This window comes from Fundulus heteroclitus, chromosome 5 (assembly GCF_011125445.2).
Source record: "Fundulus heteroclitus isolate FHET01 chromosome 5, MU-UCD_Fhet_4.1, whole genome shotgun sequence".
Taxonomy (NCBI): Eukaryota; Metazoa; Chordata; class Actinopteri; order Cyprinodontiformes; family Fundulidae; genus Fundulus; species Fundulus heteroclitus.
Genome location: NC_046365.1, coordinates 5,172,798 through 5,192,947, shown reverse-complemented (window position 1 = coordinate 5,192,947; position 20,150 = coordinate 5,172,798). Strand labels below are relative to the sequence as shown.

The 20,150-nt window shown below is 46.9% G+C and overlaps 1 long non-coding RNA gene across 2 annotated transcripts in view; it reads right to left on the bottom strand.

Annotated features, from left to right (window-relative positions):
• Positions 1–3,900: 3,900 nt before the first annotated feature.
• Positions 3,901–20,150, bottom strand: part of LOC118563091 — a 36,986-nt gene continuing 20,736 nt past the window's right edge. For both annotated transcript variants that reach the window (XR_004931009.1, XR_004931010.1), the window contains 3 exons: positions 4,309–4,401; positions 4,018–4,232; positions 3,901–3,943 (listed from right to left, as the gene is read on the bottom strand). This is a non-coding gene — a long non-coding RNA (uncharacterized LOC118563091). The remainder of the gene's footprint in view (positions 3,944–4,017; positions 4,233–4,308; positions 4,402–20,150) is intronic.

Sequence of the window (20,150 nt, the reverse complement as noted above, 5' to 3'; positions counted from 1 at the left end):
CAGGGATACTAATCGTAAACAACAGGTGTGTTTGAAGAACCCAATTAGCCGGATCAGGATTAGCCGGATGAAATCATCTTGGATGTGTCATTTGATCTTGGATGTTTTAAGCAACGTACGAAGAACAAACCCCTGGTTTGGCTCCTCAGCAGGGTGTGGCAGCAAAAGGGAGAACCAAGCTGCAGGTGCTGCTGAAAGCTCTTGGAGCAAACCATTTTGAGGGAGGGGTAGCGCTTTAAAGAATTATGTTTAATTTGAAGCATTCTTTTGACTGACTAGATTTGTTTAGCTGAAATGATTTGCATTTATGTAAATATTTGTTAGATTTAATTTACTGTGTTGGGTGTTAGTTTTGTGTAAGTTTTGTTTATTTCTAATTTTCTGATCATCCCCTTCAGTCTAGCAAGGCACTCAGGGTGCACTGATATAAAAGGCAGACATTGTTGTTGTTCAGGGTGGATATTGGTGCAAGTTCTTAAATAAAGCCACCTCAAACGTAATTTATGGTCCTGCCTCTATATTAAAAGTGGAGCCTCCGCCAGTCAAAAGCTGACAAGTGGTCAGGAGTGGTTTTGAAAGAACCAACGAGACAATGTTGACCAGAGGTGGAAAAATAAATGATACTGAGGCTGATTGTGAAGACTGCACTGCAGCTGTGGATGGAACTAAACCAGGAGCTGGCTCTGGTGATAAACTGGATGAATTGGCAAACCTTGTTAAATTGTCTCAAACTGCACAAGACCAACAGATGGACAAATAATCATCACATCAAGAACTAAGATGGAAGACTTTACACCATTGTCAACAACTGCAGGCTCAAGTGAAGGATTTGAAAGAAGAACAAAAGCATGATGGAGGCAACATTGAGGGGGATCATCTTATTCACGAAGAGGAGGAAAACAACCCTGATGAAGGCCCAAGCAGGGTGATGTATCAGCTACCAGCAACACAGAGAACCAGAGCTGCTCCCATTGACCTCTGATGATGACATTGAGCATTTTTTAACAACATTTGAAAGGATGGCTCAGGTCTGCAATTGGCCTCGAGAGGAATGGGTAGCTAGTGTTCGGAACTCGACCTCGTAATCGGCTACCGACCAACTTCCTTGTTTCAGGGATCAGTCTCTTTGCCACCTCTTCCTTGCTCAAGGAGGAGGAAAAAGTTACTTTACATTGTGCCCGGAAGTCAGTGCAGCTGACGCTGTGTATGTTTGTTTTGTCAATGAATGACTGTATCCAAGGAGAGCGATAATGTAAGAAATTTTCCCAGCATCATCTGGGAAGGACTGAGGGGAAAGACAGAAGACTAAGGAGCATACTCAGCGTTGGGGTCTGCGGGAGGACGGGCTGTTGGAGGAGAAGCAGAGGTAGGTAGTCATGTTTAGCTGTCCTTTTAGATCCTGAAATTCGTGGGTTAGTTATGTTATGTTTCTGACGCGACAGACCACATCTCCCAGCATGCAACACGGCCGCCCTGACCAACACCATGGCAACCTTATCCCATTGCCATGAAATTACTATAAAAGCGCCTTGCGCTCTCATCTCAGCTTCTTCACTGGCAAGCTGCTAACTGGGAAGACACGTTGGGTTTTCCCCCACGTGGCACGTGATTTGATTTCTTCCTGGTCCAAGAGTTGCAGAATCAAATTTCTCCCTTGTATACCTAAACAGGAGGTCGCCGACTTTAAACTACTTGAATTCATTGTTGATCCTACTGGAAGCCGCTATCTTCCAGCGATTGTCACAACCTCCGCTTGTTGTTTTGGCCAAACAAAGCATTGGAGAGCGCCCAGAGACTTTATGGTTTTTCCAAATTTTTTTCTTTTTGCCCCTCACGGACCCGCACTGCCCGAAGTCTCCTCTTGGATCCACGGATGAGACCGGACATACTCACTGAGGCAACACCAAGTAAAGAAAGGACTTTCCTTTATTTCTCTTTTTCACCCATAAGGTGATATTTTGTGCCTGGGCAGAACCTATTAGGAATTAGTTAATGCTTAATTACTCCGGAAAGGAGTTTGTTTAACTGTGCTGAATATTTCTGATATTTGTGCTTGTAATTAAGCGATTCTGCTGTGTTTGGTTTTGGTTGATGATAAACTCAGAGCCGACAGCCGACTTAGAACTTTCCTTTGTCCCCTTTTCTCCATCTTTTCTTCCCTTGTCCATATTCGGTTTCCCACATTTTTTTGTTAGTGAGTGAGACCGCCTTGTACTCAGACTCCGCCCAAACTAGGCAGGGCACGTTAGATACGTCATTAGGGCCGCCCCCTTACGTACCACGCAAGGCCATAGGTCATATGTCGTCATAGTCGCCATCTTGGAAGGGTGCAAGGTAGCTCTAAACGGTTAGCCTAGCTTGTTGTGGAGTAACATCAGTTGGCTGTCACTGGTCGTGTCATCGGTATTAGGAGGACTGGAAGTCCACCGTGCATAAGTGCTAGCGACTAGTTGTGCAGTACATAGGTGTCCCTCTGACCGAAACAGACCTGAATCCCCCCTGGATTCAGGTCTGTTTCGGTACTCCAGTTGTGCTATCTCAAAGCTATTTTAGCCCATTTCTTTCAATGCTGCTATGTCAAAGCGCTGACTTCTTGAATGTGATGTCAATCAGTCTTAACAACTGTGAATTGATTTAAGCATTTCTACCTCTCATTTATCCATTTTAACTTGTTTTATTTTCATTTATTTCCTTTGCATGTTCTTTTTGTCATGATTTGTCTTTGGATTAACCCGGACACAGAACACACACACAGAGCTGGTTTAAGAGAGTTTATTGCAGACAGTGGATAGTGACAATGACATGAACCAGAGTCAGTTACTGGACGGAGTAGTAGGGTGCAGGAGCTGGCTGACAGAAACAGAGCTGACATGACAACCAGGGACACGAAGAAGCTGAACTGCTGCAGAACCGGGAGTGAAACCAGAGACGAAGAAGACTGGAACGGAGGTGCAGAGTCCAGCAGCACAGCAGGCACCAGGCATGGTGTTGGTTGACTGAATACTAGCCGGCGACAAGGAACACACTGAGGTGAGCTTATGTAGGGGTGTGAACAGGTGGAACCAGTCATTAGATGATTGCAGCCTGACAGGTGCTTCCAATCAGAGCTGCACAGAGAAAGGAGGAGGCAGGAACTGTTAAGAGTGCAGCCTTCAGGCTCCATCCTGACACTTTTGAGTAGAGAGTAGTGTTTCCTAGCATTTTATTAAGTAGAATAATTGCTGTAACAGGTAATTATTAGTTTAATAAATAATAAATTGTGAAATAGTAGTTGTTTGCGGTTCTTTTGGTCCAGAAGTTGAATTGTCTCTAAGAGAAAAGAAATGCCTTCTTTTTTGAGTTAATAACCAAATAAACTGAGACATTTTCATTGGTTTGTGGTAAAAAAGTAAGGGTTAAAACTCCAATTGCAATTATAATTTGAGTTCTCAACGTCTGCTGGATAAGTCTAATCGGTCAACCACTGATCAGATCACACTTTTCCAGCATAAATAGGTTCATAACTGCTAATTAATAAATGCATTGTTAGTGTTAATCATTACAGGCTCATAGCCCTTGGATCACAACCATTTGAATTCAATTTGTTATAGCTACCATTTGAGTTTGAATAATCTATTATTAAATTATAATAGCAATTTATAATAATAAAATTCATAATCAAACAGGTTTGTGGCAATACAGTGAATTCATTGCTTGAATAAGTTGTCTGTTGCTGGCTCATAGACTGTAGTAGAGCCTCGTGTTGTCCAAGCATTAACCCCTGACAGGAAACTGTGCTCCGCAGTTGTGGCCCAGATTCAGTATGGTCCGTTCTTTCTGTCAAGTTTAGAAAAGATTAACCCTGAATCAGGACAGCCATGGCGACAGACAGTTTGTTTTAAGGAAGTTTTATTGTCAAGGTGCAGTGTTAGCAGAGGCGGTGCTGGTGGGCTGGATCGTGATTCTGCTGGGAAAGATGAGGGCACTGGTGAGCAACAGGCTGGCGCTGATGAGAATTGTGGAGGTCATTTAACTCACGGAGGTTGAGGCTTGGCTTGACCCAGGGAGGGTGGTGTCCGGGGTCCAGGAGGTTGGTGTAAAGCCGGTAGTTCTCTTTCTAGTGCAGATGGTGTTGGTGGGTGGACAGGCAGGCGAGCTCAGGTAGGAGGACTAAAGCAAACTGGCGACTAAAAGGGTTTCTTCAATTCCTAGGAGGTCCAGGCTTGGAGGTTCTCAGGCTTGAGTCAATTGTTCTAGGAAAGAAACAAAGACACGGAGTTAGGAACTGGTTTGGTGGTAACTCGGAAAAGAGTTTGGTCAGTCAAGTACCACGCTGGAAATGAGAAAGAACTGACGCCCTCCTCCTGGTTTCCGCTCCTTAAGAAAGGCTCTGAGTGATGGGAAGCACCTGCCCGCCAAACCCTGCAGAGAAGAGAAAGAGAGAGAGCCCAGACCTGATCGATACCATGCCGAATTAGTATTGTATCTGGATACATAGCCATATTGACTACCTTTGACACAGCAATAAAACAGGTTTTAAAAATGCAACAAATTGTTTATATCAATGTGCTGTATAAATTTCCCAATAATAATTAACATGATGTGAATGTTTTTGAACAGTTCATTGAATCCTTCTTATGATGTCAATTAACAAAGCAATTTTGAAAGCTTGTTTTTACGGCTACTGTGTTGTTTCCAAGCAGGATGCAAATCCTATAAGTAGATACAAATTTACTTCCATAATTTAAGAGGCTTAGATTTAGCATCATAAAGGTCAAAAACCATGAGACAGCCAGTTTACACTTTCACTATATTTGATGCTCATGCTATTTATCTGAAGGCTAAAGAAGCTGGCTCTTGGGACGTGGAATGTCACCTCTCTGGTGGGGAAGGAGCCTGAGCTACTGGGCGAGATTGAGAGATTACGGCTAGAGATAGTCACACTCACCTCAACGCATGGCTCTGGCTATGGAACCCGTCTCCTTGAGAGGGGTTGGACATTCTTCCACTCTGGAGTTGCCCCTGGTGAGAGGCGTCGAGCAGGAGTGGGCATACTTGTTGCCCCTCATCTTGGTGCCTGTTCGTTGGGGTTTATCCCGGTGAACGAGAGGGTGGCCTACATCCGCATAAGTGTGGGAGGATGGGTTCTAACTGTTGTTTTTGCTTATGCGCCAAACAGCAGTTCAGATTACCCACCCTTTTTGGAGTCCTTCAAGGGGTACTGGAGAGTGCCCCTCCTGGCGACACTCTCGATTTCAACGCTCACATAGGCAATGACAGTGAGACCTGGACGGGCATGGTTGGAAGGAACGGCCCACCTGATCTGAACTCGAGTCGAACACCATGATGAAGCATAAGGGTGTCCATATGTGCTCTTGGCACCAGGACAGCCTAGGCCGTAGTTCAATTATCAACTTTGTTGTTGTTTCATCTGACCTGCAGCCGCATGTCTTGGTCACTCGGATGAAGAGAGGGGCGGAGCTCTCCACCGACCACTACTTGGTGGTGAGTTGGCTCCGATGGTGGGGGAGGAATCCGGTCATACCTGGCAGGCCCAAACGTATTGTGAGGGTTTGTTGGGAACGTCTGGCAGAGTCCCACCTCTTGGAAAGCTTGGATCACGTCCCGAGGCAGGTGGAGGACATTGAGTCTGAGTGGACCATGTTACGTGCCTCTATTGTCGAGGCGGCTAGTCAGAGCTGTGACCGCAAGGTGGTCGGTGCATGTCACGGTGTCAACCCTCGAACACGGTGGTGGACACGAGATGTGAGGAGATCTTTCAAGCTGAAAAAAGGGTCCTATTAGGCTTTATTAGTCTGTGGGACTCCGGAAGCAGCTGATTTGTACCAGCAGTCCAAGCAGCAGGCGGCTCGGCTGGTCGCTGAGGCAAAAACTCTGGCGTGGGAAGAGTTCGGGAGGCCATGGAGAAAGACTTCCATGTGGGTTTTAGGTGATTCTCGTCCACTATCCGGCAGGAAGGGAAAGCAGTGCAGTACCAACACTGCTTATATAGTGGGGGTGGCGCACTGCTGACCTCGACTCGGGACATCGTGTGTCGGTGGGCGGAATACTTTGAAGACCTCCTTAATCCCACCAACACGTCTTCCATTGAGGAAGCATAGCCCGGGGACTTCGGGTCGGATTCTCCCATCTCTGGTGCTGAGGTCACCGAGGTGGTTAAAAAGCTCCTTGGTGGCAAGGCCCCGGGGGTTGGATGAGATTCACCCTGAGTACCTTAAAGGTATACTATGCAACCGGGGTTGATTTTCCAGCAAGGCTCCCCCCAGAGGGCGAAAGTAAAAGTGCACTGTCGTAAAGATGCTCAGCTGTCCTCCTGGTTTCTCCGTCAAGCCAGGCGCGGTTGTTTTGAGCTTAGCAGACAGGCGAACGCAACGAAAAGTCGAAAAAACGGCAGTACAAACAATGACTAACACAGTGAAAGTATGAACATGCACACACAGAGAGAGAAACTATTCCAATGTTACTTACAATCGCATCAGCAGAAACGTGAGGTCCGCGTCAGCCTTGCAGCCTTCTTTTTCTTTTAGCTCTTGCCATTCGGAAAAAGCTTGCCCGATGTTCACCCATGTAAGACTCCTCTCTCTGTCCAGAGCCCTTTTCCTCTTTCTTGCCTGCTCCGACATGGGCTTTCGTTGTTTTCTCGCTGGTTCCGCCAAGATAACTGCACAAATATCGGCACTGCGCTAGCAACGAGCATGCCTTTCACTGGGGGCGTGTAGCAGTTCTCGCCGTGTTGTAGATTTAACTTCCAACTAAAAATGACGAGGCGAGACGGTTATTTCCATTGTGCTGAACTTTAGTGAATGACGGGGAAGTTGGTCATAAGTCTCTGCCGGTAACTCCACCTCCGTGTCATCTCCTCCTTGTTTGCTGTTGGATGGATCGTCTCAGCTGGAAATGGCTTAGGGGGCAAACAAGTCAGCCTCTGACCCACCAAGAAATGCGTAGGTGTCAGCGGCTGTGGTTCATCCACGTCATTGTGCACATAAGTGAGCGGCCTCGAGTTTATTATGGCTTCAGCTTCAGTTAAAATGGTGCACATCTCTTCAAAGTTGAGTCTAGCTCGGCCAAGCACCTTTCTGAGAACTGTTTTGACTGACCTTATAAGCCTTTCCCAGAATCCCCCCCACCAGGCTGCTCTTTCAGCGATGAACCGCCAGGTGATGCCTTTCTCGGTGAAGAACTCTTGTAGCTGTGAATCTTTGATGCCTTTCCAGAGTTCCTTCAAATCCTGATCAGCTCTCTTGAATGTCTTGGCGTTATCTGAATAGATAACCTTGCACAATCCTCCTCTTGAGACAAATCTTTTCAGTGCTAGCAGAAAGTTCTCTGTTGATAGATCTGAGACCAGTTCTAAGTGCACAGCTCTGGTTACAGCGCAAGTAAATAGTGCTATGTACGCCTTCGTCATGGAGCCTTGTGCCTTCACATAGAGTGGCCCTGCAAAGTCCACACCTGTGACCTCAAACGGTGGTGACTCCGTTATTCTGTCCTTGGGCAGCGGTGCTGTTATTTGTTGCCCAGCCCTTACTTTGAACCTTCTACAAAGTAGACATCTTGATACCACCTTCTTGACTACTTGTCGTGCTCTCAAAATCCAATATTGTTCTCTCGTCTGCACTAAAGTGTCTCGTACCCCTGCATGCATTATCCTTTCATGTTGAAAATGCACCAACAGTTCTGTATATCGGTGATCGCTGGGGAGGATCCATGGGTGCTTTTCTCTGTAAGAGAAGTCAGAATGCTGGAGCCTTCCTCCTACACTGAGCAGCTCATCTTGATCCAGAAAGGGTTTTAGCTGTCGGATTCTGGAATCAGCACTTGTGCACTCTCCTGTTCTGAGCAGCTTCAAACCGCTGCAACGCTTCCACATCATCTGGGTTCTGAGCCAATTAGCACAGAAAGTTCAGTTTGATCATTTCCAGCGAAGTCTGCGAGTTCGAGACCTCTCTCTTTCATCTCCTTCTGAATAGGTTCACCAGGAACTTTCATCAATGCTGTACACACGTTGGGGGTCACAACTGCCTCTATTTGAGTTTTCAGTGTTTTGTCCCAAACATTTTCCAAGCTGAGTTTCACTATGTTGCGCTTCACCGTTGTGGGAGCAGAGGAGCCAAATGTGTGGGGGGTCAAGGGAAAATCGTACGAAACGACGCCTTCGGCCGTACAGCCGCAATGATTTTGAATACCGTACGTACGGATTTACACATACAATCTGTATGTATGTGTTCGTTACGAGGTAGTGTACGTACGCGCGCAATAAAAGCTCCAGCATTTCGCCCGCTTGGTCCAAGTCGGCGTTTCGTACGGGCGTGCCGCCTTCCGTGCACCATGTGATGGCGCTCTCTTCTAGATTTAGCGTATCGGGGGGTGTCGGAGGGGGGGGCGCGTACGAAAGGAAGGATAGCTGTACGTTACAACGGATTAGACCGCCCAGGATAGCGCCACCAACGTGTCGGAAAGTGCACTGCACGAACACAACTACGGAGGGGTGGGGAAGCTTCTGCTATTGGCCGAGACCGTGGCTTATTTAATTAGGGGCGTTTTTTAGGGGCCAAGGCGTACATAAGGAGGGAGGCTGTACAGAACTATTTCCATTGCTTTACAATGGAAGGTGTACAGAAGGAGGGAGGCTGTCCGGAACTGGTCCCATTGCTTTACAATGGCTTATTGGCCCACCCAGCATAGCGCCACCAACGTGTCGGAAAGAGCACTGCACCAACCAACTACGGGCGGGAAGGGAAAAGTGGGGAAGCTTCTGCTATTGGCCGAGACCGTGGCTTAATTAATTATGCGTGTTTTTTAGGGGCCAAGGCGTACATAAGGAGGGAGGCTGTACAGAACTGGTTCCATTGCTTTACAATGGAAGGTGTACAGAAGGAGGGAGGCTGTCCGGAACTGGTCCCATTGCTTTACAATGGCTTATTGGCCCACCCAGCATAGCGCCACCAACGTGTCGGAAAGAGCACTGCACCAACCAACTACGGGCGGGAAGGGAAAAGTGGGGAAGCTTCTGCTATTGGCCGAGACCGTGGCTTAATTAATTATGCGTGTTTTTTAGGGGCCAAGGCGTACATAAGGAGGGAGGCTGTACAGAACTGGTTCCATTGCTTTACAATGGAAGGTGTACAGAAGGAGGGAGGCTGTCCGGAACGGGTTCCATTGCTTTACAATGGCTTATTAGCCCACCCAGCATAGCGCCACCAACGTGTCGGAAAGAGCACTGCACGGACCAACTACGGGCGGGAAGGGAAAAGTGGGGAAGCTTCTGCTATTGGCCGAGACCATGGCTTATTTAATTATGCGTGTTTTTTAGGGGCCAAGGCGTACATAAGGAGGGAGGCTGTACAGAACTGGTTCCATTGCTTTACAATGGAAGGTGTACAGAAGGAGGGATGGTGTACAGGCCTGTCCAAATATCAATAGCACCAATGGTGGTGGGGAATGGTACTGCAGCATATGGCCAAGAGTGGAAATCTGGGCCCGTTTTGTTTCTGGAGCTATGCCACCAGCCAAGCAATATTTGATTTTTGATAATTGAGGCCTTTGCAGCTCATGGATTTGGACCAAACTTGTAAATGCTCATTTCCTGGAAGTGCTCTACAACATGCCACTAACCACATCTTCTTATCTCATTGCTAAAAGGAAGTAGCTATAGGAAGGGGATACAGGTATGAGCTCTTACCTGTTGGTAGATGCCTCAAAGGGGCTCCTGTATGCCGAGTTTGAGCTGGAACAGACAAACCGTGTGTGAGCTGTGTGCCATCAAAGGTTGCAAATTTTCACCTTTTGACCCCCACTGTGTCCACGTGGAACCACCCAGGGAGTTCAAAATCACAGGTTCTGCTCCTCATAAGGTCACCTACAAAATATGTTAAAATCAGCCTCCTGTGAAAAAAACAACAAAAGCTGTTTGTCCCAAAAAATTCAGCCAACTTCCTAAGGGTTCAAGACAGTATTTGAGTCTCAAAAGCTGAGGAAGAAAGGTTTATTTATGCGCAGTGATACCAAACTTTAGATATGAGTTCTAGCTCACCCCTCAACCGCCGTCTGTGATTTTTGTGCCTCTGGGTGCTTGCGTCTAAGAATGGCAACCGTTTGAAGTATGAAAAAGAGATGCACAAAACACAGAGAAGCAGTGTGTTTTGTGCCACTGTTCAGCATAGGAGCATCGTAGCCTCACAAACTTGGTACCAAACGAAAGAGTAAATAGAGACGATCGAAACAAGCCCACTTGAGGCCATGTAGCTTTTTCCTTTGTCTCCCACCAGCTTGTTTTTTCCCCTTGCTTAGGAGGCTCAATAGGGCCTCCCAGAAACCAGTGTTATGTGCCACTGTTTAGCAAAGGAGCATCGTAGCCTCACAAACTTGGTACCAAACGAAAGAGTAAATAGAGACGATCGAAACAAGCCCACTTGAGGCCATGTAGCTTTTTCCTTTGTCTCCCAGCAGCTGGGTTTTTCACCTTAGTTAGGAGGCCTCAATAGGCCTCCTAGAAACCAGTGTTCTGGGCCACTGTTTAGCAAAGCAGCATTGTAGCCTCACAAACTTGGTACCAAATGAAAGAGTAAATAGAGACGATCGAAACAAGCCCACTTGAGCCCATGTAGCTTTTTCCTTTGTCTCCCACCAGCTTGTTTTTTCCCCTTGCTTAGGAGGCTCAATAGGGCCTCCCAGAAACCAGTGTTATGTGCCACTGTTTAGCAAAGGAGCATCGTAGCCTCACAAACTTGGTACCAAACGAAAGAGTAAATAGAGACGATCGAAACAAGCCCACTTGAGGCCATGTAGCTTTTTCCTTTGTCTCCCACCAGCTTGTTTTTTCCCCTTGCTTAGGAGGCTCAATAGGGCCTCCCAGAAACCAGTGTTATGTGCCACTGTTTAGCAAAGGAGCATCGTAGCCTCACAAACTTGGTACCAAACGAAAGAGTAAATAGAGACGATCGAAACAAGCCCACTTGAGGCCATGTAGCTTTTTCCTTTGTCTCCCAGCAGCTGGGTTTTTCACCTTAGTTAGGAGGCCTCAATAGGCCTCCTAGAAACCAGTGTTCTGGGCCACTGTTTAGCAAAGCAGCATTGTAGCCTCACAAACTTGGTACCAAATGAAAGAGTAAATAGAGACGATCGAAACAAGCCCACTTGAGCCCATGTAGCTTTTTCCTTTGTCTCCCACCAGCTTGTTTTTTCCCCTTGCTTAGGAGGCTCAATAGGGCCTCCCAGAAACCAGTGTTATGTGCCACTGTTTAGCAAAGGAGCATCGTAGCCTCACAAACTTGGTACCAAACGAAAGAGTAAATAGAGACGATCGAAACAAGCCCACTTGAGGCCATGTAGCTTTTTCCTTTGTCTCCCACCAGCTTGTTTTTTCCCCTTGCTTAGGAGGCTCAATAGGGCCTCCCAGAAACCAGTGTTATGTGCCACTGTTTAGCAAAGGAGCATCGTAGCCTCACAAACTTGGTACCAAACGAAAGAGTAAATAGAGACGATCGAAACAAGCCCACTTGAGGCCATGTAGCTTTTTCCTTTGTCTCCCACCAGCTGGGTTTTTCACCTTAGTTAGGAGGCCTCAATAGGCCTCCTAGAAACCAGTGTTCTGGGCCACTGTTTAGCAAAGCAGCATTGTAGCCTCACAAACTTGGTACCAAATGAAAGAGTAAATAGAGACGATCGAAACAAGCCCACTTGAGCCCATGTAGCTTTTTCCTTTGTCTCCCACCAGCTTGTTTTTTCCCCTTGCTTAGGAGGCTCAATAGGGCCTCCCAGAAACCAGTGTTATGTGCCACTGTTTAGCAAAGGAGCATCGTAGCCTCACAAACTTGGTACCAAACGAAAGAGTAAATAGAGACGATCGAAACAAGCCCACTTGAGGCCATGTAGCTTTTTCCTTTGTCTCCCACCAGCTTGTTTTTTCCCCTTGCTTAGGAGGCTCAATAGGGCCTCCCAGAAACCAGTGTTATGTGCCACTGTTTAGCAAAGGAGCATCGTAGCCTCACAAACTTGGTACCAAACGAAAGAGTAAATAGAGACGATCGAAACAAGCCCACTTGAGGCCATGTAGCTTTTTCCTTTGTCTCCCAGCAGCTGGGTTTTTCACCTTAGTTAGGAGGCCTCAATAGGCCTCCTAGAAACCAGTGTTCTGGGCCACTGTTTAGCAAAGCAGCATTGTAGCCTCACAAACTTGGTACCAAATGAAAGAGTAAATAGAGACGATCGAAACAAGCCCACTTGAGCCCATGTAGCTTTTTCCTTTGTCTCCCACCAGCTTGTTTTTTCCCCTTGCTTAGGAGGCTCAATAGGGCCTCCCAGAAACCAGTGTTATGTGCCACTGTTTAGCAAAGGAGCATCGTAGCCTCACAAACTTGGTACCAAACGAAAGAGTAAATAGAGACGATCGAAACAAGCCCACTTGAGCCCATGTAGCTTTTTCCTTTGTCTCCCAGCAGCTGGGTTTTTCACCTTAGTTAGGAGGCCTCAATAGGCCTCCTAGAAACCAGTGTTCTGGGCCACTGTTTAGCAAAGCAGCATTGTAGCCTCACAAACTTGGTACCAAATGAAAGAGTAAATAGAGACGATCGAAACAAGCCCACTTGAGCCCATGTAGCTTTTTCCTTTGTCTCCCACCAGCTTGTTTTTTCCCCTTGCTTAGGAGGCTCAATAGGGCCTCCCAGAAACCAGTGTTATGTGCCACTGTTTAGCAAAGGAGCATCGTAGCCTCACAAACTTGGTACCAAACGAAAGAGTAAATAGAGACGATCGAAACAAGCCCACTTGAGGCCATGTAGCTTTTTCCTTTGTCTCCCAGCAGCTGGGTTTTTCACCTTAGTTAGGAGGCCTCAATAGGCCTCCTAGAAACCAGTGTTCTGGGCCACTGTTTAGCAAAGCAGCATCGTAGCCTCACAAACTTGGTACCAAACGAAAGAGTAAATAAAGACGATCGAAACAAGCCCACTTGAGCCCATGTAGCTTTTTCCTTTGTCTCCCAGCAGCTGGGTTTTTCACCTTAGTTAGGAGGCCTCAATAGGCCTCCTAGAAACCAGTGTTCTGGGCCACTGTTTAGCAAAGCAGCATCGTAGCCTCACAAACTTGGTACCAAATGAAAGAGTAAATAGAGACGATCGAAACAAGCCCACTTGAGTCCATGTAGCTTTTTCCTTTGTCTCCCACCAGCTTGTTTTTTCACCTTGCTTAGGAGGCCTCAATGGGGCCTCCTAGAAAGCAGTGTTATGTGCCACTGTTTAGCAGAGGAGCATCGTAGCCTCACAAACTTGGTACCAAACGAAACAGTAAATGGAGACGATCGAAACAAGCCCATTGGAGCCCATCTAGCTCTATATTTTGTCTTCCAGCAGCTGGGTTTTTGACCTTAATGAGGCCTTAATCAGGGCCTCCTAAAAAGAAGTGTACCAAACTTGGTACTGTCATGGTTTTCAGATGACGAGCCCACATGCAGATATGATCGGGAAGCAAAGCACAGTTTTAAAATGTTTATTTAGGAAACAGGCAGCTATAACAGACGGGACTATGGACAACTCGGCAGGGTCAGAACGTCACGGCTGGAGAGACTGCAAAGAGAAGAAGAGTAAGTGACTCTGAAAGGTGAACCAGGAGAACTACTAGAAGCTGCACTGCTTACCATAAAGCTGGGCAGAAGTGGGTGACAGATGGATTGACCAGAGTGAGGGAAGAACCAGCAGGATCCAGAAGCACCAAAAACTGTGACAAAAACAGGGAGATCCAAAATTAGTCAAAGTTCAAAGATGAAAAAACTCACCAGCAGGTTTTCAGGAGTTGGGTCAGAGGCCACGTCGTACCACCACTGCTTAAGGCTCTGGCGTCTTCCATGTGTCAGCGCTCTGCTTAAGAAGCCAGAGGAAGCCGCCTGCAACGAGCTGCAGGTGTGGGCCACACCCCCTCAGCCAACTAGGCACACCTGAGGAGTAGAGTTAGAGCAGGACAACACAGAGGGCCAAGGTGTACAGAAGGAGGGAGGCTGTACAGGCAACATGGAAGTACAAAACGGTTCTCTGCCCCCTATATATAGGGGCTAAGGGGTGTAGCAGAGTGGATAAGAACACTGCCTTCCACCCAGAGGAGCAGGGTTCGAATCCCACCTCAGCCATCATATTCTCATTTACAACATTAAAGTAAATAAACAACTTAGACTTGAAATATTTTTCTAATTTCTTAATAGGGCTCTGGAAGGGAAATTTGGAAACAGATTTAATAATAATTTGAACATTATCTTTTAAAAAGTGGCGTTTTTTTTTTTCGATCCTAGATGTACATAACACGGTAGCAGACGTACATATAAATTGTACATAACACGGTAGGTTACGGGCTGAAGGTGGGACTCATTGGAAATCAAGCTCCACTGTTGTGTCTGAAACTGCACTACACGACCACAACTACCGGGGGAGGGGAACAGCTTTTGCTATTGGCTGAGAGCGTGGCCTATGTAATTATGTGGGTTAAGGAGGGGTCAAGGTGTACAGAAGGAGGGAGGCTGTACAGGCAACATGGAAGTACAAAACGGCTCTCTGCCCCCTATATATAGGGGCTAAGGGGTGTAGCAGAGTGGATAACAACATTGCCTTCCACCCAGAGGAGCAGGGTTCGAATCTCACCTCGGCCATCATATTTTCATTTACAAAATTAAAGCAAATAAACATCTTGTACTTTGAAATATTTTTCTAATTTCTTAATAGGACTCTGGAAGGGATATTTGGAAACAGATTTAATAATAATTTGAACATTATCTTTTAAAAAGTGGCGTTTTTTTTTTCGGTTCTAGATGTACATAATGCAGTAGCTGACGTACATCTAAAGTGTACATAACGGCGTAGCTGCCGTACATATAAAGTGTACATATCGCAGTAGGTTATTTTTAATAAATATAAACTGTAACCTGCTCTACCAAACATTTAGAGATGTTGCCTGATGTATGTCAGAGCTCCAGCAGGGGGGGTCATCGTTCCAGCACTCTAGCCCAGCGAGAGGCACTCTTCCTGGGGAGAGGTGTGTGACTGAGACCCCCCCAAGCCTGGAGGTGGAATTTTTAAATATGTGTCAAAATGTCTGTGAGTAGTGGTAAGAGCTTAACTTAGCTTATCACTCATTTATTTCCTACAGTTTTCTCAAAACAGCGCAGGTTTTGTGGGTGAGATGCTGCCAAAACCTGTCCCCGGGGGAACGATCGGTCAGCATCTCACTGGAATGAGCTCCAGCAGGGGGGGTCATCGTTCCAGCACTCTAGCCCAGCGAGAGGCACTCTTCCTGGGAAGAGGTGTGTGACAGAGACCCCCCCAGCCTGGAAGTGGGAGATTAATTTTTTTTTTTTAAATTTCACATTAAGGGTCTGGAAGCTATATTTGCAAACGGGTTAAATAATAATTTTAACATTATATTAAAATAAGTGGCGTATTTTTTTTGAGTTCTGTCTCCAGCATGGCGTGGATACGAATTTAACAGGAGTAGCTCAAATTATGCCTATGGTAAGGCAGACTTCCAGAAGGGGGGTCCAGTCAAGCACTCTAGCCCAGCGAGAGGCACTTTTCCTGGGGAGAGGTCTCTGACTGAGACCCCCCCAGCCTGGAAGTGGGAGATTAAATTTTTTTTTTTTTAAATTTCACATTAGGGGTCTGGAAGCTATATTTGCAAACGGGTTAAATAATAATTTTAACATTATATTAAAATAAGTGGCGTATTTTTTTTGAGTTCTGTCTCCAGCATGGCGTGGATACGAATTTAACAGGAGTAGCTCAAATTATGCCTATGGTAAGGCAGACTTCCAGAAGGGGGGGTCCAGTCAAGCACTCTAGCCCAGCGAGAGGCACTCTTCCTAGGGAGAGGTCTCTGACAGAGACCCCCCCAGCCTGGAGGTGGAATTTTTAAATGTGTCAAAATGTCTGTGAGTAGTGGTAAGAGCTTAACTTAGCTTATCACTCATTTATTTCCTACAGTTTTCTTAAAACAGCGCAGGTTTTGTGGATGAGATGCTGCCAAAACCTGTCCCCGGGGGAACGATCGGTCAGCATCTCACTGGAATGAGCTCCAGCAGGGGGGGTCATCGTTCCAGCACTCTAGCCCAGCGAGAGGCACTCTTCCTGGGAAGAGGTGTGTGACAGAGACCCCCCCAGCCTGGAAGTGGGAGATTAATTTTTTTTTTTTAAATTTCACATTAAGGGTCTGGAAGCTATATTTGCAAACGGGTTAAATAATAATTTTAACATTATATTAAAATAAGTGGCGTATTTTTTTTGAGTTCTGTCTCCAGCATGGCGTGGATACGAATTTAACAGGAGTAGCTCAAATTATGCCTATGGTAAGGCAGACTTCCAGAAGGGGGGGTCCAGTCAAGCACTCTAGCCCAGCGAGAGGCACTCTTCCTGGGGAGAGGTGTGTGACAGAGACCCCCCCAGCCTGGAAGTGGGAGATTATTTTTTTTTTAAATTTCACATTAGGGGTCTGGAAGCTATATTTGCAAACAGATTTAATAATAATTTGAACATTATCTTTTAACAAGTGGCGTTTTTTTTTAGGTCCTAAATGTACATAACGCGGTAGCGTACGTACATATAAAGTGTACATAACGCGGTAGTGTACGTACATATAAAGTGTACATAACGCGGTGGCTGCCCTACATCTAAATTGTACATAACGCGGTAGCGTACGTACATATAAAGTGTACATAACGCGGTAGCGTACGTACATATAAATTGTACATAACGCGGTAGCTGCCCTACTTCTAAAATGTACATAACGCGGTGGCTGCCCTACATCTAAATTGTACATAACGCGGTAGCGTACGTACATCTAAAGTGTACATAACGCGGTAGCGTACGTACATCTAAATTGTACATAACGTGGTAGCTGCCCTACATCTAAAATGTACATAACGCGGTAGCGTACGTACATATAAAATGTACATAACGCGGTAGCGTACGTACATATAAAGTGTACATAACGCGGTAGCGTACGTACATCTAAATTGTACATAACGCGGTAGCGTACGTACATATAAAGTGTACATAACGCGGTAGCGTACGTACATCTAAAGTGTACATAACGCGGTAGCGTACGTACATCTAAATTGTACATAACGCGGTAGCGTACGTACATATAAAGTGTACATAACGCGGTAGCTGCCCTACTTCTAAAGTGTACATAACGCGGTAGCGTACGTACATCTAAATTGTACATAACGCGGTAGCGTACGTACATATAAAGTGTACATAACGCGGTAGCGTACGTACATCTAAAGTGTACATAACGCGGTAGCGTACGTACATCTAAATTGTACATAACGCGGTAGCGTACATACATCTAAAGTGTACATAACGCGGTAGCGTACGTACATCTAAATTGTACATAACGCGGTAGCGTACGTACATATAAAGTGTACATAACGCGGTAGCTGCCCTACATCTAAAATGTACATAACGCGGTAGCGTACGTACATATAAAGTGTACATAACGCGGTAGCGTACGTACATCTAAAGTGTACATAACGCGGTAGCGTACGTACATTTAAATTGTACATAACGCGGTAGCGTACATACATCTAAAGTGTACATAACGCGGTAGCGTACGTACATCTAAATTGTACATAACGCGGTAGCTGCCCTACTTCTAAAATGTACATAACGCGGTAGCGTACGTACATATAAAGTGTACATAACGCGGTAGCGTACGTACATCTAAAGTGTACATAACGCGGTAGCGTACGTACATCTAAATTGTACATAACGCGGTAGCGTACATACATCTAAAGTGTACATAACGCGGTAGCGTACGTACATCTAAATTGTACATAACGCGGTAGCGTACGTACATATAAAGTGTACATAACGCGGTAGCGTACGTACATATAAAGTGTACATAACGCGGTAGCTGCCCTACTTCTAAAATGTACATAACGCGGTAGCGTACGTACATATAAAGTGTACATAACGCGGTAGCGTACGTACATCTAAAGTGTACATATCGCGGTAGGTTATTTTTAATAAATATAACATTGTCTTATGAAGTTCAGCATGTGGCTACCACTGTTACAAACTGTAACCTGTCCTACCAAACATTTAGAGATGTTGCCTTATGCATGTCAGAGCTCCAGCAGGGGGGTCATCGTTCCAGCACTCTTACCCAGCAAGAGGCCCTCTTCCTGGGGAGAGGTCTGTGACCAAGACCCCCCCAGCCTGGAAGTGGGAGATTAATTTTTTATTTCACATTAGGGGTCTGGAATCTATATTTGCAAACGGGTTAAATAATAATTTTAACATTATATTAAAATAAGTGGCGTATTTTTTTTTAGTTCTGGCCCGACGGCAGCGGCAAAGGGAGTCTATGGGTCCTGTACGGCCGGTCCACGTTTCGGACGCTTGGCCCTCCCAAAAATGCGCCACTTTGACGGACGTGCGGGCTCGGCCAATGCGTGAACCTTTCCCGTTTTTCCCTTCCCGCCCCCTGCCACGCTGGCGCCATCCCCGCTCCGACAGGTTGGTGGCGCCGAAGGCCCGACGCCAGCAGCAAAGGGAATCTGTGGGTCCTGTACGGCCGGTCCACGTTCGGCCCGCCTGGCCCCTCCCAAAATCGCGCCACTTCGACGGACGCGCGGGCTCGGCCAATGCGGGGCTGTACGGCCCCCCCCCTCCGCCTGCGTACGGTTCGCGACCCTACCCCCGGGCGCCACACTGTGGATGGAGCCCGCGCTGCGAGCGGAGAAGGGCCTTCTTTGGGGGGCCGCCGCACGGCCGCCGTGCGCGGCGGCGGGACGGCGGCGGCGGCGTGGCGGGCGGGGATCCGCTCTGCACCTGCCCGGCCCGCCCGCCGATTTTTAAGGGGGCCGGCCCGGCCGCGGCGAGCTTCGGAACGCCGCCGCGCATACCTGGGCATTGGGGCCGTACGGGGCTGTACGGAAACGGAGGGTCTCGTTTCGCCCGCCCGCCCTGGAAATTTTGGTTTTGGCCCTAGGGGGGTGAAGGGTAAGTGTCCCTTGTCTGGTAACAGGTAGCTGCAGAGCCTTCACCACATTCTTATGCACAAAACTCCCCTGGCTGCCTCCATCTAGAAAGCAGCGGACCATCTTCCTGCTTGTGGGCCCTACCACCCATACCTTTGCTGTTTGTAGCAGCACAGTGTTCTCCATTTCAGGTTTGTCCTTTTCAGCTTGGGGAATTACAGATGAAATGACAGTGTCCATGTTGGCAGAATCAGCAGGTGGGGATGCATCATCTGTTCTCCTCTCTGTCGACTGTATTCAAGAGCCATATCCTCTGGCAACATCTGGAGCAGTATTGGGCATAATATGCCTCCGTAGGTGTCTCATACTACTCCAAGTGACTCTAAGCTTCTGATTTGAATTTCACAGTCATCATATAACTGCCTCAACGCGCTGAGATCGGATGATTTCTTTACAGGAGTGAGATTCAAAAGTTTTGACATGGGAGCATTTACAATGAGATCTTTCCGTCCACATCTGCTTCGGAGTATATCAACTGCAGCATCATAGTTACTATCTGTCAAGGTGAGCCCTGCTACTGCCTTTGCAGCCGTTCCAGTGAGGTAAGTTTTCAGGTAGGTAAACTTCTCTTTACTGCAGAGGGTATCATTGTTATAAATAGCAGTCTCATACTGACTCCAAAATTCCTGCCATAAACTTACATCTCCATTGAATTTTTCGATCATTAGCTTTGGCAGTGTCAGTCGGGTTGCTGCGCTGAGAGCCAGCGGTGCTTGCGCTAACATCACTTAGTCGAGCCGGTCGGGGATCGTATTTACTCACAGTCTCATGTGCACAGATCACTTGGTGAGCCCGCGCTTTCATCTGGATGATACGGTCTCTGTATTCCTCCGCGAGTTCGATCTCCGCGTCCATGGCATCCAGTGGTGTGTATTCCTCCGTGGTGCGTTCCAGTTCGCGCAAACTGTCCTCTTTAGCTGACAACACGGCCAGCATCTCTCACACACGGCTGATGTCCGGGTCTTCCTTTGATACCTCATCATCAATCTGGTTCAGCACTTTCGTCGTGGAGCTCTGTATTGTCCAACGCTTCCGTTTAGATCTTTCAAAAAGTAGTTCCACAGCGTTCGGTTGCTCCTCGGTGCTTCTAGCGTTGTCAGCCATTATCTTCTGAATTCCCGGGTTTCGGCAC